Genomic DNA, 24042 nt, shown 5'->3' on the forward strand with positions numbered 1-24042 from the left:
GATTCTTGATGTTTTGGTCTGTATGAATTATGAGAGCTTGTCCTTTCAGTGACCTCGCAAGTAATTATGCATTTTTTCAAACAAGCAAACCGTTAGTTTACATAAAAGTACAGTAGGCGTGACGACTCTTTCCTGCAGACTGAGGCAAAATCTGCTGTACAGCTCCACACAAATTCACCTGTTGCACACCTGGATTATTTTACGAGTCGAAGAGCGACTGCTGAGTGTAATTTTATATCACTTGTCATTGTTAGAATAGTATCAATATAACGCTGCACACATGGATCGTGAGTCAAAAAATGTTACATCTCTTTTTTTTTCCTTCACAAAAGACACAGATTGAATGATTTATAACAGAAAGGTCCGTGGAGATACATGTTTAAATTCATATCAGAATTTAAATATGGTATATCACTTTTGGCACCGATAACTACAGCTGTCAAAACTTTTCCACCCACGGCAGCTTGGTCTGCCAAATGTGCGCAGAGAGAACCATAGTCAGCTTTACTCTTATTTAGTGAAAACAGTTTGACAAGACAGATGGGCTGTGCTATGAAAAGATATAATTGTGTAAATGTTCTCATGTTGACCAGTTTCAGCCTCGAGATACATTGTTGTATCCCTGCCTACTGAAAAAATTGGAAGCAAGCAACTGACCATTCACTAAGCCCCGCCCCCCTTAGCTACGGTTGCTATGCCTGCCAAGCTCACCACTCTAGAACGCCACATAGGCAGTTTACTACTCAAAAGTCATTTTTGAAACAACTGGTCTGTGATTTCACACAGAAATAAACAAAATCGAGCATCTCATTTCTACCTAACAACTGATGATTCTGTCCACTAAAACGTCACCTGGTGCCTGGTTAAGTTGCAAAACATGAGGCGCACTGCACTGCCTTTGTGGTGACACCATGAGTGGTGCATGTCTTTTATTGTTGCCTGGCAACCACCAAATCAGCTGTCTTCAGTGAAATTAATAAAAACAACTTACACAAGATCTCAGTTACTGGCCTCCGGGCCTGCTATTTTTCGTTCAAATCATGGTAACTATGGTTGGTAAAATCATGATTTATATTTCCAAGCATCTGTAAACGTTGTCCGCACCACCGCAAAAGGCTTGTCTCTCAGTGTTAATAAATCAATTGGACAACGGGGGTAAAAAAGCGAATGACATCAGGAGGGCAGCAACCAACAATTATTTTCAGAGTCAGTTAATCAGTCGATTATTTTCTTGCTTAATTCATGATAGTTGTTTGCTAATAAAATGTCAGAAAATGCTGATCATTGTTTCCCTAAAAAGATGTGTACCAAGCATCCAAAACACAACGCGTCCAGGAGCAGCATGTAAACGCTTCCTGCCACTCTCTGCCAAAACTGTGCTGTCTGATTGGGGCCTGACTCAGTGATTTAGCTGATGTAAACGTTTATTCCCTATTAATACAAAGTCGTTGCAGGAACATAGTTTTGCAACATAAATTTTGCAACAACCTACCAAGTGAAATTCCAGTGTCGTCAACAGCCCACTATTTTAAAAGTGGCTGTGTGTGACTGTTTGGCATCATTGTATCAAAACAAAGTTGTCAAAGTACTTTGACAAGCAACAAAGATATCAAACTTTTGCTTTTTTCATATATTCAAACAATATATTTTACTAACACTATCTTGGGTAGTTTGGTTTGAGTAACTGTATAAACCTGCCTTAATCCAATAAAGAGCTGTTACTCTAAAATGAGCTGATATTGTAGCATTTTGGCTCACACACAGTTAATATGTCAGACATGTGGCTTTTTGTAATCTAACTTGTAAGCCCATATAATAAAATAGTTTTTAAATAGATTTTTTTGAAGGGCTTTTCTGCCTTTATTTGATAGGTGACAGCTTGAAGATATGACAGGAAGTGGGGTGGAGAGAGGGGATGACATGTAGTAAATGAGCCGCAGGTGGGAACTGAAGCAGCAGCCACTGCAGAGGACTGATAGCCTCAACACATGCATGCTCTACCAGCTGAGCTGATATCCTGTTTGACTTTGGAAATTAGTCTAGGTTACTGCAGTGGCTAGAAAGATAGTTAACTATATAACTATCTACTAAATAATATATATGACTAAATAACTATCTTCCAAAGTCTTTAAATAACAAATATGCTTGGTTATGGTTGTTAAACTAGCAACTTGCAAACACACCATTATTTACGATCTTAATCCTCACATTTTATCACATTTTGTCCTCACAGATCTGCATCTGTGATTTAAACACTAATTTGCTCGGGTTATTGCTGTTTTTGAAATCAGAATATGGCTAATTCCAGTGAGGTCTAAATTGGAGTAATTTCAGCCTACAGTTACTCCTTCAGCAGCAGACATATTAACGCTCAGCTGTAAACACCCATGCACATGAAAAACGTCATACCCGTATATCAACATTCATCTAATCCATATGCAGTGACAATTTTATTGTGCTCATAAAATGCTCGCAACTGCCCTTAAGCACATTGTATTTTCAGCAGGCGTTTTAAAAAGGCTTAAATTACACTCAAACAGCATCAAGATGAATGGATTGGCAGCACTGATGTGAGTGCATTTTTTTTTCATCTCAAGACAGGGAATTTTCCTCCCTGCAGCCCTGCCAAGAGCAGGAGGGGAAAATCAACTCCATTCAACTATTTGTCAACTCCCCTTAGAAACATTTAATAGTAATAAAATTTATGGCTCCAGTTTCCAAAGGATACTGCCAGTGAAGTTCATCTCTACGAAAAGTAGTTGTAAATGCTACCATTGTTTCAGATTTTGATTTATGACTCAACCCTTTGCTGAGGATTTAGAATATAAATATCGAAGCCTGTAGGTAGAGTATGAATGTAATGTATGCATGCATTATATGAATCTATCCATCTTCCGGTATGTATCTATCTGCTGGTCTGCCTGTCTATTCAGTCAATTCCATACTGTCCTCAAGGAATAGAGGTTGGGAAGATACACTCTCCTGTCTGTAGGATGAGCAATGACAGTACCAGACAACTTTCAGGAATCCAGTCAAGCAGAGCGTCCAAAATCGAGTTGCCATATGGCAGTGGTGCTTAAATGTTGCCTCGAGACAGGTTACAGCATGAACTCATATGTCATGCCTGTCAGCTACACTGAATTGCTATTAAAACTTTGATAAAAACCTCCATGCATCGGGTCAATATAAGAAGATGAACAGAACAATAGAGAGTCATCATTTTAGGATTTGAGGACAAAGTCGAGTCATTTCGTCACTCAGTCTGTGTGCGATTTCCTCATTCTCTCCGTTCCAATGACTTTTGAGCTCTTTTCTCTGTTATTCCATTACTGTATAATTCATGAAATATTATAAAATATGTTAGTCATACTATGGATCACAGTTCAAAGTGTTAAACTTTTATTGGACAGTGTAGAATTGCCTATAATAAGGTCATTAAAACATGGCGTAGTGGATTGTGAATCCGACAGTATGAAGGGGAAAAGGGAATCATGGTCAGAGTGAGTTATGGACCATCAAGGAGCAGTAAAAGCCAATGATGAATTAGTATGTATTTCTACTTTTTTTCCTCTCTCTTTTTCATCCTGACACAGGGAAGGAAATGCTCTTTGTTTTCTTAAGGATGTGCAATTTTCTTCTCTTCATCCCTTTCGAATCCTCCTGCCGAATCCTCAAGCCATCAAATCGAGGATTTAAAAGGCCTTTGGCAGTAGTTATGGCTCCCTGCAGAAGCTTCCTCACGATGCAGAGTGGCGACTCTGTAAGGTCAGGGAGGAAAACCGACCAATTTTCAGGAAAAAAAAGGAGAGGATATTCCAAAAACCCTGGCAAAACGTCCGCAATTCAGTTTCATATGGAGCATCAATCAAGCTTGTTGCTCTCTTTGCTGTAATTACTCGGAAATGTTATAAATTCTGTGCAGATTCTGAATCGAGAGATGAAAACATTGAGGGATAAACGTGTCTTTTGTAACAGGAGAGAGTGAGTCATTCAATAAAATGAAATCCCTCTCCACATGTAGAAAAGATAAAGAATCGTTTCCTGTGGTTACTGTACTTAATTCCTGCTTAGTTGTACAGAATAAAAGTTATTAAATATGAACACTCCATTTGCTTTTCTGTTAACATTTTATACAACATTACAAATCTTAGATGGATTTTAACCCTTTTCTCTTAATTTCCTGCACCTATGAGCAAGACTTTGCTCACAGGAAACTCATAGGAAACACACTCTTAACTTAATTATCAATTTCTCTGGGTTTGTTTGAAACGGCTACATCAGTCTATATTTTGGTATTAGCATATATGTTGTTCCACATGCACCAATATGGAAACAAATTTTTATTTTTTAGCTTTATAGACAACTTTTAATGCGTATTTGATCCTTTTCAAGACAATACATTTGTCAGTGGAAATTTAATATTTATATTTTACTCCATTTGTGTTTTTTCATTTATAATCATTTAAAATTGTTAACAATACTGGTTAAAGCTAACTGTTTCAGTGCCCTGATATTGTTCTTACAGCTACAATATGTAACATATCTACATTAAAATGTCTAAAAACACTAGACCTATGTTATATCTGTTGTCGAGTTGTGTACTTACATTATACCAAATGTTTCTAACAATTGTCAAACCAGAGAAATCTGTCATTTATTCAAGGTAACAGTGCGTTTCCTGCTAGCCACTAGTTCCTATAACTTCCCTGGAAAAACACAGGATATGACGGATGTGTCTGTCAAAGAAGTGAAGAAGGAAGTCAGCAAATGTGACTAAACATAACGTGAATAAAACTGACTTAATGCTTAATACATTTAAAACATTACCTCATCTGTTAAGATGATTTCTGCCAGAGTTTGTCAGATGGATTTTCATGCTTGGCGACTTACATGTTGTACCTTTAAACTGTAAAATATTCTGCCTCAATTAAATATCTTTGTCACGAGTGTTCACCACTTTGGAGGGATCACTGCAAAAACGTGTGCAATAGTATGTTTATGTATATATTCTGTATATTATATTCTGTATAAAGAATATTGGCTGATATATCAATATTAGAAATACTCCCTAATATCAACACAACTCAACAAAATATATAACATATTTCTAGCATTTGTAGACACTTTAATGTGGAAATGTTCCATATAGCTTTAAATGGAGACTCAAACAACAAAAATCACATCTTGATTCTGCTGAGTGCAGTGAAGGGAAATAGAGCCGTAACATCACCCACCCTCACAATGCACATGTGCGCACATGTGTAGATTACATTATGCTCTGAGTCTTACCACAGAAAACCTGTGTAATTTATGGGGAAATAAATCTATCCCCTTCCTGACAATTAAACCCCAACTCTAAAGGGTGGCACAAAAGAAAAGCTCTCATTTCAAAAAAGAGGAAGAAATAGAGCGAGCCTCAGCTCCATCCTAAATCACTCACCATAACACCACCGGCTTCCCTGACTTTTCTCCAGAGTTCTGGCTGTTAATATTGAACACTGAACGGCCGCAGGCCTGCATGGGACAACTATGTATCAGCATCAACATTAAAGCATGCATCTGTCATATCCCCAGTGAATGAGGGGGTTATTTGTGAGCCAAGTTCAGATGCTGATGGTGCTCAGCTGACAGGTGGCTGAAGTGATGATGGAGTTGTGGGAGCCATATGCAAAACAGAACATCGTGACACTCTACACTGAACCGCTTCATAATGCCTCGTGGTTCAAGTGTATGTTAATGTCAAGCACTATCGGTAAAGAATCACAGAGGAAGTTCTGCATGTGTGAGATCTCTTACAACAAATCACAGCCATAAAGTTTATTTATAAACTCCAATATACATTACAGTACTGTGAGCCACACCTAAACATAATATACTGTAAAGTTTTGAATTTCTGACTATATTTTTCTTCCAGTCCAAACATCCAAATATTTCTGCCTTTTCAGTAAAGTAGGAAAATGTGCATTCAGAGGTTTGAAATTACTTGGCATGGAAAATCTATCGCTGTGTGGACATCACGTCACGTGTCCTAAAAAATTACTCTACACTTGGGTGATGATGCAGTTGAAAGTGGTGGTTGTGTGCGGTAGATATGCTGTAGTTAATCAAAATCAGTGCTGTAGAGATGAAACAATGCGTTATTTATATTGTTATTTACTGTGCATATTTAATTAATTATTTAGGGCATTTTACACACCAGGGCAACACTGTCGATTCGGAGGAAGCACATGTGATATCCCCTCTGTTATGTTGTTGCTGTCGATAATACTACTGTGCTGCATGCTGTAAGATTTCCCTGCAGTTCATGAACATTGGGTTGATTAAACTAATAAAGCTCACACACTGTTGTGGTGTACTAAATAACATGTTGGTAAGAAGTTTCAGATGCAACTAGTGGCTGAGTTTTAGCTAACGCTAGTAAAAATGCTAAGCCAAGCAGATGTCGAAAAAAAAAAACTGATTTAACGTCAACGTAACGTAGTACCACCGTAATTCGGTTGGTACCCAACTGTAATCACACAGGAGTGATATACGGATTTGAGAAGCTAACTTGTGACCAGAAATTCAGCAGTTCAATCCCCTGGACTGGCAGGAATAAATCTGAGTGAAAGCTAGCATTTTATTATCACTGAGGTGCCCTCGAGCGAGGCTCTTAACCCCGACCGCTCCAGCTGAGCTGCTCAGTGACCAGCAGATCAGTCTGTGGTTGTACTGGGCAGCTTCCAGGTCTGAATGTGTAACTGAGCGAATATGATCAGGGCGTTCCTGAAAAAGAAAGCACTGCTCTCAGTTAAACTAATGAAAATGGAAGAAAGGAAAAAAAAAGGGGGGGAGGGGACTGCAAATATTTTATCAAGTAAATACATTCATGTTTTTTAGACCTCAAGGACACAGGATGCATTTTGGTGAGAGAAACTGAATACAAACATAACTTGATTTTGTTTACGTGAAAACCACGCAATGTAGCTTTAACTGGCAACAATTTTGATAACTGATTAGTTGTTTAAATCAGTTATCAAGGAAAAATGCAAAAAATTTTTGGTTCAAGCTTCTCCAATCAGATTTGAGAAACAGAAAATCTTCACACTTAGATTCTGTATTATATAACTGTACACTGAATATCTTGGGTTTTGGACTGTTGGTTGGACAAATCACCTTGGACTCAGTATGTAGGCCTATACAGTAAGAATAGTTAGTAAGTAAATGTAGTATAGACTAAATGATTCATTGAAAACATAATCAATAGTGTCATCTTTCTCACATCTGAGTTATCTGACTTTTCCACCAGTAAGATGAACACACAAACGTGGAAGTGATCAACAATAATCTGAGCTCACACACTGATAATGTTACTCTGAAACAATGATCACATACAAAAAAATCAAAGTAAATTAAAGATTTTAACTAAAATAAAATATATAATGGGAATTCCATTTCTTCAAAATTGGCTCCAGCTGTTGTGTAAGACCATCATTTGCTAGTAAAATTATTTAGGTGTTATAGTAGTTCGCCCTCAAACATATATTGTAACACATGTATCCCAGTAATGTGGACTGTTTCATCCAGCTGTGAGCGGTTGACCAGGTTAAGTTTTATGTTTCTCCCTGTGGTCTAGAAGGCCCTTTGGTTGAGCGGCAGAAGGTGTGATTGCCTGTGGGCCAAATGTGAAAATTCAGCGGCTTGTTTAAGTAAGTGGGGTGCACCAGGGTGAATTATAGGGCTCACTTTCAATTCCCACACTGCCAACTTTCTAAGAAGGGAAGGATCAACAATTAGGAGTTTTGCATTCTTAACAGACTGCATTTCCTGAAATTAAGTCATTACGTGCAATAGAGCTGATGAGGTCACACCTGACAGGAAAGCCTGAGGCAACTGACTCAACAAACTCAACAAAAGACCCATGGCTGTGCTCCCAGCGACCTCAGCTCATTTGTTTCTTTTCTTTAAATTTCTAGCTCGGTTGTTTGATTTCTGTTTCATTTTTCAAACTTGAAAGTGTCATTGTTGCTCATGTAAAACAAAGTATTACATCATGACCTGAAAATATAAGCTAATGTCACGATGTTGGCTTTCATCAACTCACTTTAACTTCCTTGGATTCAATTAAAGTGGACGTGAGACAACAATCAGTGTTTTCTCAGATGTGGTGTGCAGCCCACAGTGCATCTGTGCAGCCGAAAAACATCGTTTTATCCTACACCATAAATGTGGATAAAAAGCAAGTTCAGCAACAAACCTGACACTTCAAACAATGTGTCAGTGGAAAAAAATTACAAACCCCGATTTCAAAAAAGCTGTGAAATGCAAATATGTGTAAGATATAAATTTAAAACAGAATACAATGATTTGCAAATACCTTTTTACTTGTATTCAACCGAATACAATCAAATGCAAGGTGTTTAATATTTATGTTTTTTTGGAAATACACGCTCATTCTGAATTTGATGCCTGAAGCGCAAAATACGACAACAGAGACCCTGGACTGTTGAGCATGTTAAATTGTCTATCAAGCAGGAATGAGACAGAATTTCACTCTCAAAACTTCAATAATTAGTGAGTGTTTTTTAAAGAAAAGCTGATGTATCACAGTGAAAACATGGCCCTGTCCCAGATTTATTGGAATATGTTGCAGGCATCAAATTCAGGAGTGTATATTTGCAAAGAACAATAAAGTTAACAGATTTGAACATTAAAAACTGTATTGAATTGAATATAGGCTAAAACGCTTTTTTTTTTTCAAATCACTGCATTCAGTATTTATTTAATTACATTTTACACATCGCAACTTTTTTGGAACTGGGGTTTGTATTTTCTCAGGTAGTAAGCAAGGAATCTTTTGGCTCGTTCTATTCTAACTTTTCAAAAGCAGCTGATTTATGCTCTAAACTAATCCCTGTGTGACTTCTGTACCACAGAATCCAAACAGTCAGAGAAGTGTTGCTCCTGGCCAGCAGAGGGTCATTTACTTAATGGTGAATGAATCTCTAATCCTGTGTAAACGTCAGGTCCGTGTAGTGAGAGCTCGTGCAGACAGAGAGGTTTTTGCTGCCTGCAGCTTCCAGCCAAAAAGTCTGAGCTGTTCCTCAAGCCGGAGACAAGGTCAAGGAAATAATGTTTGATCTGTTATGGCACTCTTATAATTATTTGGACCCTGGAGGAGGACCTTTTCTTTGGCTTGGCTACTGCCATCTAATATTTCACTAGAAAGATGTGAAAGCCATATCACTACTTGTGGTGTAAGTCGCTGCTGGAAATTCCTAAATCTTCTTGCAAATTTATTCCCCACTCACTGTAATTCCACTAATTACCATTAATTTAAAAAACTCTATGGAGTGCAAAGCACTTGTTGGACCTTTTCTTCTAATTTTAGACCACAGTCTAAAGCCATGTATTATTTGGATTATGTTGATTCTTTTTTAAATTTACTACTGTTGAGCTGCTGGGATCCTGCTTTTCTAAAATCTTTATATGCTCCAAGTGAATTATATATCACTTCTTGGAACCACAGAGGTGTCTGTATCTTACTTAAATTAAAAACTAAATTAGAAAATGTCCTGAATTTCGTCTTAAACTTTGACGTGGATATGTAAATGTATATTACAATAATATGAGGTAATGAAATGAAATAAAGTCCTGTTTGCATTATTCTTAGTTTAGCTAATGGTCCTTTAAAAAATCTCATATTGCCTGATGCATTTTAGAGCTGCATCTAATGGTCATTGTCTATTTTCTTAATAAATCAACTAATTGCTCAGATGTCTTTAATGTCAGAAAATGGTGAAATAATTTTCCTGACCAACAGTCAAAAACCCAAACATCTCCAAAAGTATGTGTAAGATATTGTTACCTAAATGACATTAAAGTGAAAAGCAGCAAATCCACAAACGTCAGTAGAAAATATTCGCCATCCTAACGTAGCTGCCACACAGTTTGACTAAGGTTTGCAGTGCGAGGACCAGCAGCCCGTTCTCCTTGCAGGTTAACATACCTGTGCTGAATTACGCTCTGTTTGAGTGGTTATATGCAATCTTATTTTCATTTTCTAGATCAACCCACTGTATTAGCGAGGGGAGAGGGGCCGCCCTCTGACAGCACGGCTGCAGCCCCACTCGTGGTGGGCAACTATGTATCAACAGGCAACTGTTAACTGGTATCGTACATAAATAAATATCAATAAATAGTTTAACCGACTGATGCCAACTTGCAAGGGTAGCAATGTTTAATAATTCTGTTGACTAATTGTGCACATTCCTAATTATCACCACATTTTAACAAAAAAAATACTGATATACATGATAATTCTGGTCCCTATAATTGTGACATGATCTCAACTGCACATAACGAGTGGTTCGTTTAGCTCAGTTTAACTTTAAGATTTAAAATTTTAAGATGTATACAGATCTGAAAGTATTGACAAAATCTGAGGCACTCCTGAGGATAATGATTTGAAAAGCCTTTAATAACTCATGGCTATTTAGTCATAGTAACAGCTAAAGAGACAGTTCACCCCATATTTTTCGCCTGACCTGTAGTGCTATTTATCCATCTAGATTGTTTTGTGAGCTGCAGAGTTTTAGAGATATGGTGCTATAGATGTCTGTCTTCTTTTGAATATAATGGAACTAAATGGCACTCAGATTGTGCTCTTTAAAGCACCAAAAAAAGAGAAAGATTTCTTTAAAAAAAAAACTCAACTGCAATGTCTCTTTCCAGAAATACAGAACTACTTTCTAGTAGAAAGAAAGTAATTCCTACATGAAAACTGCTTACAACGAGGTCTGCGGATTATCTTAAGTAATCAGGTTATCATTTCTGGAAAGACACTAATGTTGAATTTTTCAAGTGTATTTTTTGGCACTTTGAGCACCAGTAGCTGAGTGCCATCTAGTCTCATTATATTCAAGAAGGCAGCATCGCTAAGGCCAATATCTCAAAAAGTCTGCTACTCACACCAAAACAATCTAGATGGGTAAACAGTACTGAATATAACATACAATGTTTTGGGGTGAACTGTGCCTTTAAAAACATGCCTGATGAGTAACAGTTGAACATGATGAAGAACCTAATGGCTGAAATGCAGGCATGTGTTACCTCATACCATGACTAAAGCCATGAGTAAAAGGCTTTTTAAAGCATTGCCCCCTTGAATGCTTCAGATTTTTTTCTACTCATTTTAAACTGAAGAGCACCAGAAGGAAACATTTTTCACACTCCATACTGTGGCTGTGTACAGATCTAAATTCTAAACAATAATAAAAAAAAAAAGACTGATTTAACCACAGTCCTGTTAACTGCACAGCATCAGCAGAAGACTTTAGGATTTACACTTTACACACTCCTCAGTATTTCTCTGCCCATATTATTTCCATACTTCAAGAGAAAATGCAGGGGTCTGTCCAGGACAAATAGTTTATGATAATGTTTGAATTCTTTTATCATGTCAAATCCTCAAAGAGATGAAGGCCTAGCTGTGACCCTAATGGGAGTGTAGGAGGAATTTAAAAGCGCTGTTAAAACAATATATATATTCATAAAAGCTGGGGTAAAAGTGAAGCCAGTGTTATTTCATTCAATAAATCTCCCACAACAGGAGGAACTAGAGAAAAAAGTGTCTGGCTTATGATTCACTGAACTCGAGTATTTCTTTACAAGTGACGGCTTATACAAGAGTTCAGCTGCTCTATAAGATGTCCCGTTTGGTTGGAGGAGCTATAACGCACGTGTCCGTTTGAATGGGAGGAAGCGGAGGAGGCCTGGGAGTCTTCAGCGGGTATTCTGAACTCTGAGGTGGGCGACTTCTCCTCGCTGCGATCATTGAGGTTTAATTGTTCTGAATGCAGCTGGCGACGAATTACTGCCTGTACAGACAGGAGAATGACAGCGTGGCAGGTTTACAGGCGGGAGGAGAGGATGGTAAAATGGAGGCCCGGCCAAAAAATCATCTGCGGGGACCATCGGACATGTCTTTGAAACACTTCCTGTCTATGACTGTTAATACTTGATGTGGGATTTAGTCAGTTAAAATGGCAGGTACAGCAAATGAAGTGACTGTTTTTTCATACGAACCTGGATTTATTACAAATGCAGACAGTGGCAGATTAGTTTTATATCATCAATTTAATTTTATACTATTAACAACTATTCAGTTGACCTCATTCTTGTAAATTATGACTATTTACTGTACCTTTAAATAGTATCTGGCCATGCCAATAGTTTTTTGTACAGGTTTTGACAGAGAGAGTTTGTAGTGAAGTAGGCCTATTTCAGCAACTAACAATGGTTGCTGAACTCATTTATTTTATTCACCAATAGGGATTTTTAATTGCATTTGACGAGTAGTAGGTGCTAATTTTGGGCCCTGGATCCAGATAATCATTAGAGGGGTAAATCACAAGGTTCATCACAATATGATATAGTGATTGTTAGGATGACAATGTGATGTTTGCAAATATGACAATGTCACAATACGATTTCGATTTGATTCAATTCAGGTCTTTGCGATCAGTATTAGATGATATCATTTGTCCATTTAACACAAGCAGTTACATTTTTGACAAGTCATAAAAAGCAACTAAAGTTTGATTCAACAATTTTATGACTGAACTGTTCCAGACAATGTAATATAAACATGGTTATAGCTTATTTTGCATGAAAATCTTTCAATAATGAATGAACTACAGTTGTCAGATACAGTAAACAATGTAATATATTGCTCTAAAAGATAGTGGCTTAAAAATTTAAATTTTCACGGAATATAAAGTACTTCAGTATTGACCAAATGTATGTTGTTACTTTTCACTGCTTTGATTCAACCACCTGTCTTTACTTGTGCGTTTAAATGTGGAGCGCTGGTAAGGAAACGAAGATCTGTTTTCACAACTGACGCATGAGACAGGAACTACCAATTAGTCTCTACCAGTTATTTCAGCTCAGAAAAACACAGTACAGAAGCTCAGAAAAAGAGAAAGCAAACATCATGACTGTGCAACATGCTATCACTCATCACAAAGGGCTCAATATTTTCTTTCTCTGTCTTTTTTGCTCTGTTTCTCCTTTTCTCTTTCCCTCCCTCGCTCCCTCGAATGCCGTGCATTCCTCTTTGTTTGCTCATACAGAGCCCTCCCTGCGGATCCCGTGCCTGACTTTCCCAAAGCCGATATTAATATCACAGGCCATTGTAATGGAGTTATTTTCATGGAAGCCCCGGAGGAAGTCACGTGGCTATGATTAGTCCCCCGAGGGCCCGGAGTCTCCATTAAGCCCGTTGTTTTAACTCACATAACCATCAATGAAGTGGAAAAGCTGAGGAAGTAGCTATCACTCCGGGCCGACTGGGGTGTTTTCTGAGCACCTATTTTGTTAATGGGGCCAGAATATTTTCCCTCTCTCGTTTTTGGTGGGGGGGAATTATTCTTAAACTGTGGCTTGCAGAAAGAGCCTACACATGTGTGCGTTTACATTGACCCACCACCATTAAGATTGATAGCGATGGGATCTGGTGGTTAACACACTGTTTAAGCTCGGAGAAAAAAAAGAGGAGGGGGAAAAAACAACATAAGGAAAAGCACAAGGACTCACACACACTCACCAACTACACGCAAGGGTGAGCTCCAATGCATCTGCCATCAGGAAGACAACGTGAGTTAAGATGGAAAAAAAGCACCCTGGAATACATTTACTCTGTCAGGTTACTACTTAAACACACATGACTGAGAAAAGCAGACACTGCCACATGCACGCTTCCTCTCATAATTCTGTTCACCTCTCTTCTTGACCTAAAAGCCACTGGGCCACTTTACCACTGGGCCACTTCCAAGGAAACAGGAAGAACTGGGCCAGCGAGGCAGTTGACAGCTTTCAGATGGACTATTGGTGATATCTACCATGTTCAGAGGCTTTACCGAGAGGAAGTGAGGGCTGTTCCCACTCTGCAGAATGCAATTATCCAGACATGGACCTCATAATTGTCAAACCAAATTTTCTTGCTGTCGGCTAATAATGGTGGTGAAGGAAAAAGAAAAAAAAGAATCGACACAAAATAAGAACCGACTTTTAAAGCTCCTGTAAATTTGGCTTTAAGTAGTAAAAATGCAAATGTGGTATCAAAGTTGAGTTTCTCATTAAGCATTCACAAAAATCAGAGTGAAAATAAACACTTATAACTATTAGAAAACCTAGTTTAAAAAAACAGCTAATTTGGCTGCTTAGAAAATTTCTAAAGACTGTTAGTGTGGCAAATCACATCACAAATCACATCACCCTACAGGACCAAGTGCGCCTTCTTGAAAGAAACTTTATTTTATGTTATGAGTTCTTCAAGGTCAGACGTTTTTGTTCAGACTTTTATTTTGAAATTTTATTTGAAAGTACGCATTCCCACTTCCTGATGTTTCACTCATTCTCTGCTATATTTTCTGTCTCGTGGTGTAGTAGTCACAGCTTATGCACTGTCACATAAGTAACAGCAATAACGCAGACTTTACAACATGATCTGATGCCGAGGTGGCATTTCTCTCCTTCACTGACCATAAAATTTGGCATATGGGACACTGCTGTGAAGTAGCAGGGTTATTAGCGGAGCTAATAAATTACGTGGTGTCAGATTGCTTGTGTACTCACAAATTCCCAATGCTGTATTTTAAGCTGTATCAGAGGCATTTTCCAATACAGGTATCAGAACAAACCTGGTAGAAAACTCATGTGGTGGTTTTTCTGCCATGGCGAAAAAAAAAAAATGCAATTACTCGTAGCTGCTAGCTAGCTAAGTTAGCTGTTCATGGAGTAGCTCTGCTGTGAAGAGTACAAGACGACACTGTAGTATGTAACTGTAGTTACTTAAACAATGACTTTTTATGTCTTTTCTGTAGCAGCAAACACAACACACAGCTTTATGGCTGACTGAAACAAAGTAACTGTCCCTTAACAGCGACTGGTGGAAACACTGAAAACTTGAATATAATAATTTGGTCATCTGTTATATCACACATTAGTACAAACTTGAATGTAACAAATATAATTGATATATCGCTCAGCCCTACCCTAAATAATAATGTTAGAAGGCTGTTGTGGATTTGTGTTTCCAGTGTAGAGTCGGCTGGAGGCACAAACAAACTAAGCACTTGTTTAGCCCCCATGGCCACCAGAGGTCTCCCAAGAGCGCCTGAATTTTTTTTGGTGAGATATTATTGTCAATGGTAATCATACAAAAACACATTATAATGTTAACTAGTGGCTAGCTATTAATACTGTTTTAATAAAGTCCAGCTGTCTCTGTCAGAGCTGGTGTCAAGTTCATGCACACAGGTCTATTACCTTGAACATTAAAGTGCAAATTAACGAGTTACGAGTTTTCTTCCATTTTATGATTAATAACCACAGAAGGGCAAAAACATTAGTATGGTGCAAACAAGACAGCTGCAACAAATAAAACTGATAATGGATGTGTTAGATTTGCAGTAGGGGGGTGCATTATCAATAATCAATAGTATTGGAAGCACTGGGGCAGTGGGGGGGCCCCGCCCAAATCAAATTCTGTATCCAGCCCCATAAAGACTTGGCCCAGCCCTGTTCCAGTGGCTTTAACAATAAAAAAGGAACTTGCCTGAATTATGAGTTTGGATTTTCTGGCAATTTACTGACAATATCATTCACTCTTTTCTGACTTGGAAAATATATTACAGCCATTTCTATCAATGGAAATATCAGACCGTGAAATAAATGGATCACATTTTCAGGCGGGGGGATTTCTGCCTGGTCTTCCACTTAAGAAGTTGATATAATGAGTAAAAAACCCTGCCCGCTGTATTAGATATATCACGTTTGTAGTTTGGATTACTGACAAGTACAGTGTATATTGACTGGGCAAGGGTCAAAGAAGGGTCATGAAATAGCTCAAGCATCCATTAACACTTGAGGAAACATGCATAGCTGGAAAAACAGGAACTGGTTGTCAAATAAGAGCCTGTTCGCCGCTGTAAAATGGGACACAGTGCCCCTGAATCACTAAATGTTACCCAGCAGGCCTTCACCCTGCTGTCTTCACCCACTACTCCTGCGTTTCCAAAACACATTTCCATGTTACTTGTCATTTTAACTTGGATCACAAGGCAGGGGTTTTTATTATAAAATTCACTTGCGGGCAAATAAATCTGGCCATTTTATTGTTATTTTTTTTCCTATTTTGGAAAATGTAAATACCACGCTGGTCACATCATCGAGCAAATAGAAGATGGCTAAGATCTTCCATTCAGTCACATCTGCATGTCGTCCAAAATGATGTAAGCAAGTTCCCATCACTTTCCCTTATTAATGTCAGCTCCATGTTGGGCGCTGGGCTACATAAACACCCACACACATGTTAATAATGCACACGCAGCAAGACTCTACGTGGGCCCCATTTGACCTGCGTGTGTTAAACTGACACACATATAATACGCCGTCTATCCCCTATGTTCCCCTCGCTGCTCAGTCCCGACTGGGCCAGTTCTGGGGGGGAAATGGAAGATCCACATGGAGCTTGTGACACCGCGGCCCTCCTGCTTTTCCCCAGCCACTGAGACCAGAGGAGGCCGACTGGGCCCGCTGCACATTAACTGGAACAGGTGCAGTGAGCGGGGGCTTGTTTTTCTTCATTGGCTCCTCAGGAAATCATAAAGCAAATATATTGCTGGAGGATGGTTTTCGGGGTGCCCTGTGAGCAAACTGAGAGGGGAAATGGATCAACGAGCGGCCACCGGGGACAGTAAATCAACAGGCTAAAAGGAGAGCTGAATGTACTGTGGAGGCCCCAGGAGCCCAGCCCAAGGCCAGGGCCTCTGTCAGTCAGAGCCCTGGTGTTAATGTCAAAGCCAGCTGGACCTGGCAGCACACGCCTATAAGGAAATGATTGAGCTGTCTGTGTCAATCGCCAGTGCACCACTAGAGGCCATCATGTCACAGGCCAGCGTTTTGGGGAACTTAACCCAAATTTCTCTTTCATATCTTCCTGTAGCCTTGACACTGTGGAGGAGATCAGATTTTGCATCCCAGAAGCTGTTTTTTTAGTCATATTTTTATGACGCCAATATAAAAATGACTCTTCCTTCAGAATAAAAATTCAAGACAAAGTCATGCACGGTGAGATTTATGTATTTCCGTGTCAGGAGTATTTTCCAGGAGAGTAATGGTGCCTTTCCACACACTCTTTGGAGTAATGGGTCATCACTAATCGATTTGTCCTGCCTGTTTAAGCTCCAGCGGGATCTCGCTGTCCCTCTGTCAAATGCCTCAGTGCACACACATTTCTGACTGGCTAGAAAACGCCTTCTTACTGCTACTGCGCTTGATTCAATCATCGTCAATCAGGAACATATGGTGCTGCCCCTCTCCTGCCCACCGCCACCGCCACCGTATCCAGTGCCACACACACACACACACTCTCCGAGCTCTTTTCTCTCGCCTAGTTTACAAATTAGAGCAGCTGAGGTTTACTGCTACTTCATACAGGCTGCCGCTGCTGTCATGGGAGGCCCGGCCCACGCTGGTCACCTTGTGAATGGGGCATTATTATGAGCTGGAGACACGAGCTGGTCCAGCCCAATTTTTCTGATCGAGTGTTTCAACACATCATACAGAGAAACAGCTGTACTACAAATTAGCACGCTCTGTGACATTGACAAATGGGCTGCTTAGACTCTGCAGAAGCCCGGCAGTTCCCAAGCTCTCTGTTCTTACCCACCTTCCCAGCACAGACACCTTAACCACACACACATGCACATCTTAAATGCAATGCACTTGGCAGAAGAGGCAGGGTAATAGAGGTTCTGTGTAAGATCACTGCATTTAATTATCTATCTGTCAATCTACTCACTGTTGCCAAAGTACAATGCAGAGTATTGTGCAATACAATATGTATTGTTGAGAGACAGCTGTCATGTGTCAAGTGAGCAAGTATGAATTATACTCAGCTTCATATGCTGACTGATTTAAAAGCATGTTGAAAACCAATCTTAGCAGTGTTTTGCGAGAATATTAAAATAATATTTGGTTACTTTTGAGTGGGTCAGCACCCATTCTTTTATCACACAGACTAGAATAGAATAGAATAGAATAGAATAGAATAGAATAGAATGGAATAGTAAATACCGTCTAAAATTAGCATGCAAACAATAAAAAAATAAATAAAATTTGTCTTTAGTCACATGTTCGGAAAATCAGGTACATTAAAAACACAACATATCACATGAAAACAAAATACTAGAGATGCACTGATTTTAATTTTCTTGGCTGATTCCAATTTCCGAATTTTTAAGGGTCTGACCTGCTGATTCTGATTTTGGCCAATTCCGATTTTTAGTCTTTGTAAGAACTGTAAGTGACAGCATTCACAAACATTTTTGCTACTTTTCTTGGAAAAATGAAATCGATGTTCATAATAAGACACTGACTATTAAATATTCATTAAATACTATTTAAATTTTCTCCAAAATCCTCCAGGTTACAACCAGGCCTTATTTTAGTTTGATATTGAGATTATGAACAGATTATGAATGGGGGAACGCGATCTCGTCCGGGACACAACTTCACGTAATCTCCTGTGGAAGCAGATGTAAACCAGAGACTGACGTGGTGCAACAATTTGCTGTAGTAAATCTTTGTTGTGAGAAAAACAGACGCAGAAGTTAAACGAGTCTGGATGAGAACATGTTTGAGGAGACACATTGTTCAGCCAGAACAGGAGGTGAGATTTTAACTGTCTCTCTGTGAACAGCAGTCTGCTGCTGGCTAACATTAGCATGAAGAGCTACAAGGTTTACGGCGGTTCTGCATCACTGTCAGCTGCTCTGTCTCGTTGTAGACTGTCCATCCTCTCTTTATCGTATTCTTGGAATCTGTCACTGACACCAGCTTCATGCAAGCATATGTCTGAGTGTGTGTAGCTGTGATCCGCGCAGTGGTGGGTGTGATATCATGGTCAGTTTGTGTGATGCACACATGATGTGACCATTGCACAGAACTCGTGTGACAATGATGGGCGGATATCAGATCGGAAATGTGATGCTGACCGGCCGGTCATCGGTCAGGGCTGGTCACGCTGAAAACCGGTTGGTTCCGGTCTCTGGCTGTTTGATCGGTGCATCCCAACAAAACACATTAAAAATACAATTACATGGACACCCCTGTGGTTCAGTTGGTAAAGCGCTCGCCCAATGCACTGAGACCGTCAGCTCTCTGCAGCGGCTACTGCTTTGACTCCTGCCTGTTGCCCATTTGCTGCATGTCATCCCCTTGCTCTATGCAAACCCAGTGTTGTTAGGTACTAAAGGGTGTGTTTTTCCTCTGGTGGTGACATTAGATATCAAGCTTTTAGTCTAAACTACACAGCTGAGTTTGCGGAGGTGTGTTGTTTCAGGTAATGGTGACTAAGGCTGAGTATCGGTACTCAATACCTTTAGTATCAGCTGAAATAACCCAGTAATAAGTTGTATCAAAACTTCTCCAGTCAAATAACTCCTCCTTGCTCTTTTGGTACATAGCTCTAGAAAAATTACTATTTATTTTGTTTGCTCACAGTTGATCACTGCAAGCATTCATAGATTTTTTTAGTGTATTTGACCCACAGGTTGGACAAGATTGGGCGGATGGGTCAAGTGAAAAAGCAGCGGTCCAAGTATGGTATTAATAACTTAGGCCTACAAATCATTGCGTGCAAGAGTTCATCTTCCACAGAGTTTATGACTTTAATGAAGGGTTACTTGTTTCACTGCTATTCAACATTGAAGAACACATTTAGAGTATCTGGCTGTTTATTTAATAGCCTAGATCTTTCCACTACTGCACAGGGGACAAACAGAGCACTCTGACTGCTTCTCTGCCCCCAGCAGCAGGGTCAGCTCTTTGGAGAGTGCCCCCTGTCATGATCCTGACAATTATACAAATAATACACAGAGTTGGTGATTTGCTGGTCAGGTTGGGTTTGGGTCATTAATAAGTACATATTTTGTTGGGTCGGGTGGTGTAGAATGGATCTCATAATGAGTTGGGTGGGTGGGGGTCTTAAAAAACTCTGTCCCATGCTTCATTAGTAGAAACAATCAATAAAATCTGAGCAAGTCACAAGGAGGATGGAGCAAAACTGTTACAGATACAATGTCGCCCTTTGTTTCTTTGCCAGAGTCCTCTGCTTCTGCATCCTTGCTGTGTCAGTACAATAACATTCTTAAGACCGGGAGACAGGCCACTGCAAATGCTTAAAGTTTGTGTTGTACAACCAGGTCTACGGGCTAAATTGTTTTTAGTTGTACTGGATATGCATGAAAGTGGGGTTAAAAGCCTGCTGTCATAAACAAGGACAAGACATGAAAATCATTCAATCAGAGATGGAAATGGCACACAACTGTACCTTCCTAAGGCACAGCCCTTTCTGCTCTGTGCTCCAAAAACAATAAAGCAAACTTGGTACCTCGGTCGGTTTCAGACAGTGGGCATAAGTCATAACCCACCCCCAAATTCCAATGTCAGAAAGGTGTGGTGGCAGGGGTTTTCAGACACTCTTAGATCATCCGACAACCACCACGACTGAAGTATAGTGAGGGCCTAAGAGTGGGGTAGTTAAAAAGGAACTGCAGCATTATTCTAGGTAGTTTGTTTGAGCCGCACCATCCACCCTGGATGAACAAAAGACAGCACTTTATAAAAGTCAAAGTTCATCAGCAGGAAATCATAGGAGAGATCCGGACACAGTAATTGTTCACTCTGGGAAGTGCAGTGGAAAAACACAACAGCAGTAACGGTAAGTGCTCAGTAAAAAGGGATTTCCACTTTATGCATTACACATAATTGTGGATTTCCACTTAAGGTATTACAGGTAATTGTAATTATGTGGTGGAACACAGAATAAACAGTAGTTCAGTTTAAGCACAGTAACACTGAAGTTCTTTGCAAATGAGTAAGCCAGATCCCACGTTCTACACTCAGTGTAAAGTGTGGTTTAGGAGAGAGTGATTGTACCAACGAGCTCACTAGGTATTTTGCAACTTAAACGAAAAACTTGAGCCATAGAGAAGTGAAACTACTTTTGGGGTTGAGCTGCTGGAGCAGCTGGAAGGCAGCATGTTCCAAGGTTCATGTAACAGGAAAATAAAAACGGTACTTCCCCATTTTTCTACAATATGTAATTCATACTAAATAAAAAAAAAGAGGTGCATGGTGAAAGTACCATCGATAACTTGCTGAGAGTTTAGTAATGATGTGTCTCAGCATTTTAAAATGCTTATTTAAATACGTTTTGCCTTCTGGTGTTGGTGATGAAACAGGATCATTGGTAAGGTCATTTAACTGGTGTCTAGTAACTCATAATTTCTCCAGAAAACTATATTGATACCGCAGCATCTTTACTTCCTCATTCTGACAATGACACATTGTGACTGTTTCCTGTTTTATTATCATCAGTGTTACAGACTGTCTAAGACTGACAAAGAATAACCCAAAAAGCTAATTTAAATACTAAAACATGTTGTCTAGTTGATATATTAGTACGAACAGGCTATGTTGATTCTACACGCTTATATGGAAATCATTTGCTGGTTTGATCAGAGGGATGAGCATGATGTCTCCATGGCAACCAAATTCAAAACTCAGATCTTGAAACCAAACTGTTCATAAAGCTAATGATAAAATGAGGCTACAGACCACACGCTAACTTTGAATAGGAGGGTGACGGAGTGTTTTTGACATTTTCAGTTTACTCTCAGCAGGTCTGTGATGTGCAGCCAGGCTGGTTCCTCTGTGGGGGGAAACATCACCAGGCTCGAAGACGCACAATGTTATTCTTTCTGCCCAACAGAGTGGCAGAGACAAGCTAAATATCTACCCATAAATTTGACCCGGTGTGGGTCAGGCTGCTGGCTGAGCATCAATAGGGTGTACCTAGTGTGTGCCAGGAAGCCAAGCCCGTTTTACCACAGGGCTGCTCATATATCCGACTCCTCACATCATTCTGACCCGCTCTCCACATGCTCACAGCACCTGAAATTTAAATTACGAAGTGTATTTTAAGATTGCGGTGAAATGCTGAAAACATAACATTTCAACATGTCAAATTCATCATGATACATTGGTGCTATTAGAGTAAAGAGATATTGCCGTTGCTGCTGGTTGTCAAAAATGGACTGCATTACCCATAAACCCAAGGATGATGTTGCTACTTGACCCTGCTGACCCCTACCTGGTGTTGGTCCTTATGCATTTGTCTTTATTTATTTATTTATTTATTTTTTAAAAAAAACATATTAATGATCATCTTTCTTCTTATTTAATTTGCTTCAGTGTACACTGTTGTGTAAAGCAGTTCATGACATTCTTCTTCTTCTTGTAAAACTGAGCTGCAGAACATCATGTGAAATGTTTGATTTGTTTATTAATATACTGTAGGCCTAATTATTATACTTATAATGTATAATTACTATGGGAAATCTAATTTTGTTCAAAATGCAACTTCAGGCACCATAAAATCTGACTGAAATGCCATTTAATTTTCTTCACTTCACTTTCACATCCTCCTTAAAATGTTTTAATGAGAGCATGGATTATCTTATTTTATTTTGACCTGACCAATCAGTAGTGAGTGACTTTTCCACTGCAGTTTTCAGCTGAAATGTTAGTTGTGGTAGCAGTTGCAAGTGGCTGCTAAAGTGATGTTTTTCACTCAAAAAATACATATGCACCTGGATCTTTAACTGGATGATGGTCTATACAAACTGTACAGCTATTTTGATCTAATCAATGCTTGCCAGGTTTTTGTGGACAGTTTTCTGTTATATTTCAATGGATGTCGCTAGTGGAGGTAGCTAGCTAACTATACAAGATTAAAATGTACATTCTTAATTTGTGATCTGACTGTTTATCCAGCTAGCTGAAATAGCCTTCAATGACCACAACATCAGACCTGTTTGAAACACTCTTTAAATCTGTGATGTCGAATGCTATGAATTGAAGGTCTACAACGAGGTTACGTTTAAGTTTCTGTTTTGATGGTTTGGTCTCGCCCTACTTGGTTATTTCAGTTTCAGTCTGGTTGTTGGATGACTGAAGTTAAAACTTTTATTGTGTTTGAGGGAAAAATGTGTGCTTCATATGTAAAATCATTCTTAATGTTTTTACAGTAACCGCAGCTATTAGATTAACATGAGGGACAGAAGGATATTTTTATTATGAATTTCCAATGTAAGAAAGGCCTCAAATGCCCAAACCTAAAACAATAATGATTCAAAACCAGATTCAAACAGGACATTGTACTGGAGACGTCCCAGTAACTTTCCACCCCTCATCACTGGAGTTTTATTTATCTTTTGGCTTTAGTATATATGAAAAGTGCTGCACTAATCAGTCTTCACATTTCTCTGGCCTGGTAACCTCCCTCAGATTTGCAGGGTTTTATGTTGACAAGACCGCCATCACCATCATGACAAGGCGCATGGTGACTGGGGTGCGTCCAATTTCACCGAGTTGACAAACAGTCGCAGTCTAGATTATACACTTTTCAAAGGAAGCGAGGGCTGGGAACTATTTTGGCCAATGTAAAACCACATATTTCATACACATTTCTGCCAAGGAGGTAACACAATCTCACATCCCACTGGCTAAATTAATGTTTATGAGTATTTTTAATGGGCTACCTCAGACCCGAGCTTTTTAAAATTATGCCAGCGCTACCAGAGCCTGTGAAATGATTTCAGAGCTATAAAGGAAGCGTTATGTTCTACCACCTTCTCTATAATTGAGAGCAGCTCCCTTCAACAAGTCATCTGAGTTATGGCAATGATGAAGAGGCCTCGTTATTGAACTTTTAGTAAATCAGTGCTGAAGTTTCTACAGTGCAGTCATTTGAAAATGTAGAAAGTGGACCGGTCTAAATGCTCACTGAGGAGAGCCAAATAAAAATCTATACTTGTGTGATGAGAACCAAATGTAGATGCTTGCTAACCTAGTATACACCAAGAATGTGAAGGTATGTGATGTTTTATGAAAGAAAGTGTCTGACAAAACATATGAACATTGAGCTTT

General features: G+C 39.2%; 1 long non-coding RNA gene and 1 pseudogene across 1 annotated transcript in view; one reads left to right on the plus strand and one right to left on the minus strand.

Annotated features, from left to right (window-relative positions):
• Nucleotides 1-22009, plus strand: part of LOC146314417 (uncharacterized) — a 48504-nt pseudogene extending 26495 nt beyond the window's left edge.
• LOC146314415 (uncharacterized) overlaps nucleotides 1-24042 on the minus strand; it is a 102630-nt gene that overhangs the window by 76907 nt on the left and 1681 nt on the right. The window lies entirely within an intron of this gene.

The sequence above is a fragment of the Lutjanus erythropterus genome, chromosome 15, assembly GCF_056507025.1.
Source record: "Lutjanus erythropterus isolate fLutEry1 chromosome 15, fLutEry1.hap2, whole genome shotgun sequence".
Lineage (NCBI taxonomy): Eukaryota > Metazoa > Chordata > Actinopteri > Lutjaniformes > Lutjanidae > Lutjanus > Lutjanus erythropterus.